The sequence below is a fragment of the Hordeum vulgare genome, chromosome 3H, assembly GCF_904849725.1.
Source record: "Hordeum vulgare subsp. vulgare chromosome 3H, MorexV3_pseudomolecules_assembly, whole genome shotgun sequence".
NCBI lineage: Eukaryota > Viridiplantae > Streptophyta > Magnoliopsida > Poales > Poaceae > Hordeum > Hordeum vulgare.
In genome coordinates, this window is record NC_058520.1 from 469,191,895 (window position 1) to 469,198,764 (window position 6,870).

Genomic DNA, 6,870 nt, shown 5'->3' on the forward strand with positions numbered 1-6,870 from the left:
AACGTAACATGAAAAGGTGCAATCAACCCCTATGCATAGATCCCCAAGGTCACTTGAATCCGCAAGTTGGTGCCGTAACATATATCAAGTAAATCAGCAGAATAATCCATTGTCACCACGAGTATCCACATGCAATACATACATCAAGTGTTTTCAAACCCAAAATATTCAATCCAACATAACGAGATCTCAAAGGGAAAGATTCAATTCATCAAAACAAGATGGCAAAGGAAGATCACCATATGATCCAACTATATTAACAAAGTCTGTGATACATCAAGACCGTGACATATCAAGAACACGATAGAGAGAGAGAGAGAGGCCAAAACATAGCTACGAGTACATACCCTTAGCCCCGATGATGAACTACTACGTCCTCATCATGGCCTCCATCTAGATGATGTAGATGGCCACTAGAGATGCTTTACCCCTCTGACAGGGTACTCGAAAGGCTCCAGATGGGTTTTTCTTTAATACAGAGAGTTGCAACAGAGAAGGGAAGTTCTCTCCTAATTTTTATGGGTTTTGGGGTTTATAGGATTTCTAGCGTGGGAATCACGCCCAACGGAGCCACATGGGTCCCACAAACAATCAGGGTGTGCCTGCTTGTGCCCACAAATGGCACCCCTCTGTTGGTTATTTGCTCTAATATTGCTTATATGTTCCTGGAAAAATCATTAAAAAGTTTAGAGAGATTCGGAGAACTTTCAGTTTCTGCACAAAAAACAACACCATGGTAATTCTAGTGAAAATAGCGTCAGTCCGGGTTATTACTAATTAAATCATATAAAATGCATCAAACCCATATAAAAAGTATTGTAAACATATGCAAATAAAGCATGGATACTTCATAAATTATCGATACGTTGGAGACCTATCATGCGACGAGGTGAAATGAATCGGAGAAGGTTGAGTATCGTTGTGGCGAGTGATGTACTTTATATAGCGGGCGGGTGGAAATGTGCATCGGTGGTGTGGTGAATGGTTCGTTTCCAAGAGGGATGATTGATGGCATATGGATGGACAGGTGGTACCAGAGTAGGTTCCTTAGAAAACGCATATCATTATTGTAGCGCTACGGACTGACACGGTCTCGTTTGAACTCGGAGAAGCCGCCTACACGGGAAGTGGTGCACATAGTGCTCTCTCAGCCTATGCACCGCTTCATTACTGACAGCACTGAGAGGTCGCATCTTCTTTGGCCAAGCATGAATGCAGTGGTGATGATTTGGAGTGGCGTTGACTGTTTCGGGCGGGAAGCACGCACGAGCAAGTTAGGAGGCTAATGGCGGATCAGGTTAGTTAGAAGCGGACATGACATCGGTACAATGTATACAGACTAATTAAGGGTCGATGTTGGATATTCCTTTTACATCCTCAATGTATAGATCTTGAGCAAGGGCTAAAACCTTCGTTGCATGTTGCAACTTCTAGACTAGATGGATTCGCTAAGCCTTAAGTCACTATAACGATGCACTAGATTTTTGAAATAAACTATAACTTTATTAATTAGAAATTACGGTTACATCATCAATAAGAAAAGGTCCAATATAATTCGTGGTTTCTCAAACCAATCCCTAGTGACAGAAAATTTGGCTAGCCTAGCACTTTCATGAGCCACTTTATTTGCTTCCCTATTGCAATGTTAAAATCTAATAATAGGGAAATCACAAGCGAGAAAATAGCAATCATCAAAAACTACAGCTGCTGCTCCCGCCGACTGTCCTCGATTCTTCGTTGTCTCAATCACTTCCATATTGTCCGAGTTAACAACAAGGCGGTTGCAAATAGGCTTCTATGAAAGGTATAACCCAAACTTAATTTAGATCCAATACTTCTGTTGCTAATACATCCACACGTGAATCACTCCTCCAGTTTCCACCGATGATGAAGCTGCCTTTGTTCTCTCTAATGACCGCTCCAGCTGTACCCTGAAGCAGATCATTATCAAAAGATACATCAACATTCAGCTTCACAAAACCCCTAGGGGGGAAGCTCCATCCCCTTTTTTACTAGTTGCCTTACAGGAGTAGGAATTAACATAGTTTATCGTTATTGCACGAGCCCTTGTAGAAGTTTAGTTTGCATCTTGAAACTTTCCTTCATGAATCAGTTGACGTCTATCCCACCATAAATAGCACGCTGTTATAGCGATTAATTCACGTACATCCTGGGTGCCCATTATAGATAATTCATGATCTTTCATAAGGAGTAAGAATTCTAGTACGCCTCTCCCGCACGGTCAAGAACACAAGCTTTATTGATCACCTCATACAAGCGTAAATTGCCCCAAGTTTCTTTCGCATTCTTACACGTGAACATGACATGTTTTGTATCTTTTGGTCCATTTAAGCATGATGGGTAGATGAGTAAAACCTTCATGTGTCTATTAGCTAGTGTTACTCGGCACGAGATGGTTCCATGTAGTGTACACCAAATGAATTTTTTTGCCTTTACTGGACAAGATAACTTCCAAATCCTATCGCAAATAGGATTGACATTGGTTCTACCCATACCATATGCATGTTGCAATTTTTTACCATGTTGTTGGTTCCATTCTTACAAATAGGTCGATCAAATAGTGAACATGCCATTTTTTATAGCTCTAAGAAATGAGATCCGTGATATCATGCATGGAAAGTGGATTATCGAGCACCCTTTGAGCATAAATTGGCCACAACGTTTGTGTGACCAAAGCTTCGTGACTGGGTCAATAAGATCATAAACCTTAGATAGAAGATCCCCCCTTCTAGGAGTAATAACTTTCCTGTTCACACCGTTTGGGATCCAAGCGTCTCGCCAAATATCAATATTATGTTCATTTCCAATCCACCAGATATAACCATTTTTTAGAGAATTCACCCCCAGCATAATACTTTGCCAAGTAAAAGGGGAACCCTTTTTTGGAATTATATTCATTAGATCACCCTCCTAGAAATATTTAGCTCTCAAGATAATTGCACATAGAGACTCGGGATTACCAAGAAGAGGCCATGCTTGTTTGGATAACACAGCCAGATTGAAGCAACGTATATGATGGAAACCCATACCTCCTTGGTTTTTTTGGAACACACATCTTCCACCATGCCATCTAATTCATTCTCTTTTGATTGTCCTCGTCACCCCACGCCAAATGCGACATCGCCTCAATGATTCCTTTACATTTTTTAGTAATTTTAAAGACAAACATGACACACGTTGGGATAGCTTGTACAACAGATTTGAGCAAAACTTCATTTCCTCCCGCGAATAACAATTTTACTTTCCAACCACTTGTTTTCATAATGATTTGATCAATCAAGAATTGGAAGCAATCACTTTTCTTCATCCCCAAGTTTGCAGACAAACCCAAATATTTATGATTGAGTGCTTCAGTTATAATATTTAGAATTGTGCAAATTTATCATTGAGTTCTTGAGTCATAATATTCAGAATTGTGCAAATTTGTGCCTTGTGTTTCACATTGGTATTGGGACCAAAAAATATGTTAGATATTTTAACACTCACCATTTGTCTCGAGGCGGCGCAATAAGAATCCAAACTCGATTTCAAAGCCTCCGCATTCGTAGCATTTAATTTTATCTGGATCAGAGAGTCATCAGCAGAAACAAGGTTTGACACTGATGGTTCATTTCTGCTAACCTTTATTCCATAAATATTTCCATTATCTTCAACATTCACTAAGAGCGGAGTGAAATCCTCCGTACATAACGAGAATAAATATGGAGATAGAGGATCTCCCCGCCTTAATCCTCAAGAAGGTTTAAAACTCTTAGTTACTTCCATATTAAAATGAATCCCGTATTCCACTAAGCATATACATTGCATAACTAAATTTATCCAGTTCTCTTGGAATCCTAATATGAGTATAATCTCCTTTAGGAAAAGTGACTCTACTCAGACATACGCCTTGTGCATATGTAGTTTAATAGCACACAATCCCTCTTTACCATTCCTTTTTTTCTTAATAGTGTGAAAACACTCATATGCTACTAAAATATTGTTTGTAATCATTCATCCTGGTACAAACACACTCTAAGTTGTGCTGATAATATCTGAAAGGACTATCTTCAAATGGGCCACAATCATTTTTGAAATTACCTTGTATAAGACATTACACCAAAGTTGTGAGAATCGTGACTCAAGTGTTAGAATCTTACGATCTTATGATCCAATCTAGGCTCTCCGATTCTACGATTTTTCTCCTGGAATATAAGTTTCTACGATCCTGATAGTTATGATTCTATGATTCACGATCCTAGCAATGGAGCTACGATCCGATTCAGAATCACGATTCTAACAACTTTGCATTACACAGACTAATTGGTCTAATTTGAGCTACCTTTTGAGGAGTATTGATCTTAGGGATCATCACTATTGTAGTCACCGCATGTAGTACCTCTACAGTCACATCATCCCCCAACATAGACCAAAATATTTTATAAAAAATAGCGTGTAACCCATCCAAAATCGACACTTTAAAATCTCTGCTATCAAACATGGCCTTCCAAACCTCCTATGTTGTGTAAGGGCCAAGAAGAGCATTATTCATTTCATTTGTCACTTTTCTTTTGACAAGAGAAAGAACCTTTAGGTCGGGTTGGGTAACTTCTCAGGTGAATAATTTCGAGAAATACTCCAAAATGTGTCTTTTCATCTCCGTATCTTGCACCCAGACACCGCTGTGATGAACTAACATTTTAATCTGATTTCTCTTTTTGCTAGCCGTTGCCGCATTATGGCAAAAAGAGGTGCTACGATCGACATGTAATAGCATGTTTGCATGACCCTAATAGATCTCCTCTTGCTCCAAAACATTTTAAACAAGGATTAGAATCTCCTTTTGTCCCGCTTAAGAATCCTCAGTCATAGGTGCCCTTCACAGCTTCTCTAACTCTTTTTTAAGTTTACTAATTCTTCTTTTCGGTCCCCTCAGTATATCACGATCCCAATTATGCAAATCTGCCTGCATCGCCCTTGTACGATCAACAAGAGATGGTCCAGTACCCAACATTTTCTCTTTGTCCAACGATGTACGCACAATTTTTATAACAGCCTCTTCTTTGAGCCATCGAACTTCGAACTGTTTTACTCGACTCCTTGATTGGTTGAATATACTACCATCATAATATTCTGTGTCCAGGACAATAGGACGATGATCAGAATGTACATGCTCTTCATTTATGATCGCAGCCTGGGGGAATTTATTTACCCGCTCCACATTACAAACCACACGATCAAGTCTCTCTCTAATTACGCCTCTCCTCCAAGTAAAGAGCCCACCAATACAACCCATATATTCAGAACCGCACTCTCCCAAACACTTACGGAAATCTCTCATCATTGCATTAGGCCTCACATTTCATCCCTCTTTGTCCGAAGAAATTAAAATTTCATTAAAAACCCCCAAAACCACCCATGGGTAATCACCCTTATTGTGCAAATTGTGAATATCACCCCAAGATAAAATTACGATCACTCCAATTCGGATGACCATAAAAATTCGTAAAACGTCATTGTACAACATTCTCATTCATAAACAAGGCATCAGTAAAATGCGTCGAGACATAGTTCAAAACAACTTTTTTCATCTTATGATAAAATAGAATGAGACCACCAGCCCGAACATCAATCAACACTTCAAACATTGAATCAAAACTTAAAACATGACGTAGCTCATCGGCCTTACAATTATTCAAATGAGACTCTGAAGGAAAATTAAATCAGCCTTGGTACGCCCTTGTAGTTCCAAGAGCTCGCGAACTGTCGTGTGGGAGAGCATACCACAACAGTTCCAACCTAGGATTTTCATTTGACACGGCGGTCCTCCTTTTTGGAAGCCGTTGATGCACCAACATCTCCCTTTTCTTCTCCAACTGATTCCCTCTCCTTCTACACATATTCTTCTTCCTTCTCATGCATTTCCTTAGCTACACGTGTCACAACTCCGTTAGAAGAAACATCCATACCCTCAGATAGTATGCCTTCATAACTATCCATGTGTTTTTCAAAAGAAAATTCTATGTCACTACCCGTCGGGCGAGAATGGGTTGCATGTCTCCTTTTTTTACCTATTACTTCCACACGAGCAACCTCAGATCTCCAAGTCACTCCTTCATTTTTTTTCTTTCCTTCCCATTATGTTAGAGTGACCGTGCATAATACTTTTTCCTCCACAGAATTCAAAATACTTGTTTGCCTCGGTCGAGCCAGCCGTTGTAGCATAAGTGGCAAGGCGAGCAGCCACTGTCCCCGACAGAGCCTCCAACACTCCTGGATGGAATAACAATGCCTCCTCGTGCATCCCACGCACTGGTGAAGACTGTTTCGTAGTAGCAGCTCGACCTACAGAGAAACTGTTGGGCATACCCAGCAATGCCTTCCCTTGGCCCTCCTGGCCAGGAGAGGGGTGCTGGTAACCAGCAGCACCAGCAGCCAGTGAAGCGCCTCTAGGAGCTCCCAACCGATGTGTTGCATAGCCCTCGTGGCCATGCATCACACCCATATGGGTGTCCGTCTTACTCGCCAACCCTTGGCCCTCCCGGCCATAGCTAGCAGGTGCAGATGGCTTCATAACCCGGTCCTCCTGACGGGATGCAGCACCGAGGTGCGTCATCAAGGGAGCCCTAGCAGCCCGACCCTCCTGGCCAAAACTAGCAGGTTCATATGGCATCACCACCCAGTCCTCCTAACCGGATGAAGCCCTAAAGTACGCCATCAAGGGAGCCCGAGCAGCCCAACCCTCATGCCTGAGTGAGGGACAAGCTTGGGCTTCCCCCGTGGAGGTAGCAGTAGTGCCCTTGTCAGACACCGTAAGGCCGCTCACGGCCTTGTCCACCTTCATGACGGCCCCCTCCACACCTATGGAGG

At 41.5% G+C, this 6,870-nt stretch overlaps 1 pseudogene; it reads right to left on the bottom strand.

Moving 5' to 3' along the window:
* Nucleotides 1–2,077: 2,077 nt before the first annotated feature.
* On the bottom strand, nt 2,078–6,616 carry LOC123441878 (annotated as a pseudogene).
* Nucleotides 6,617–6,870: the final 254 nt, after the last annotated feature.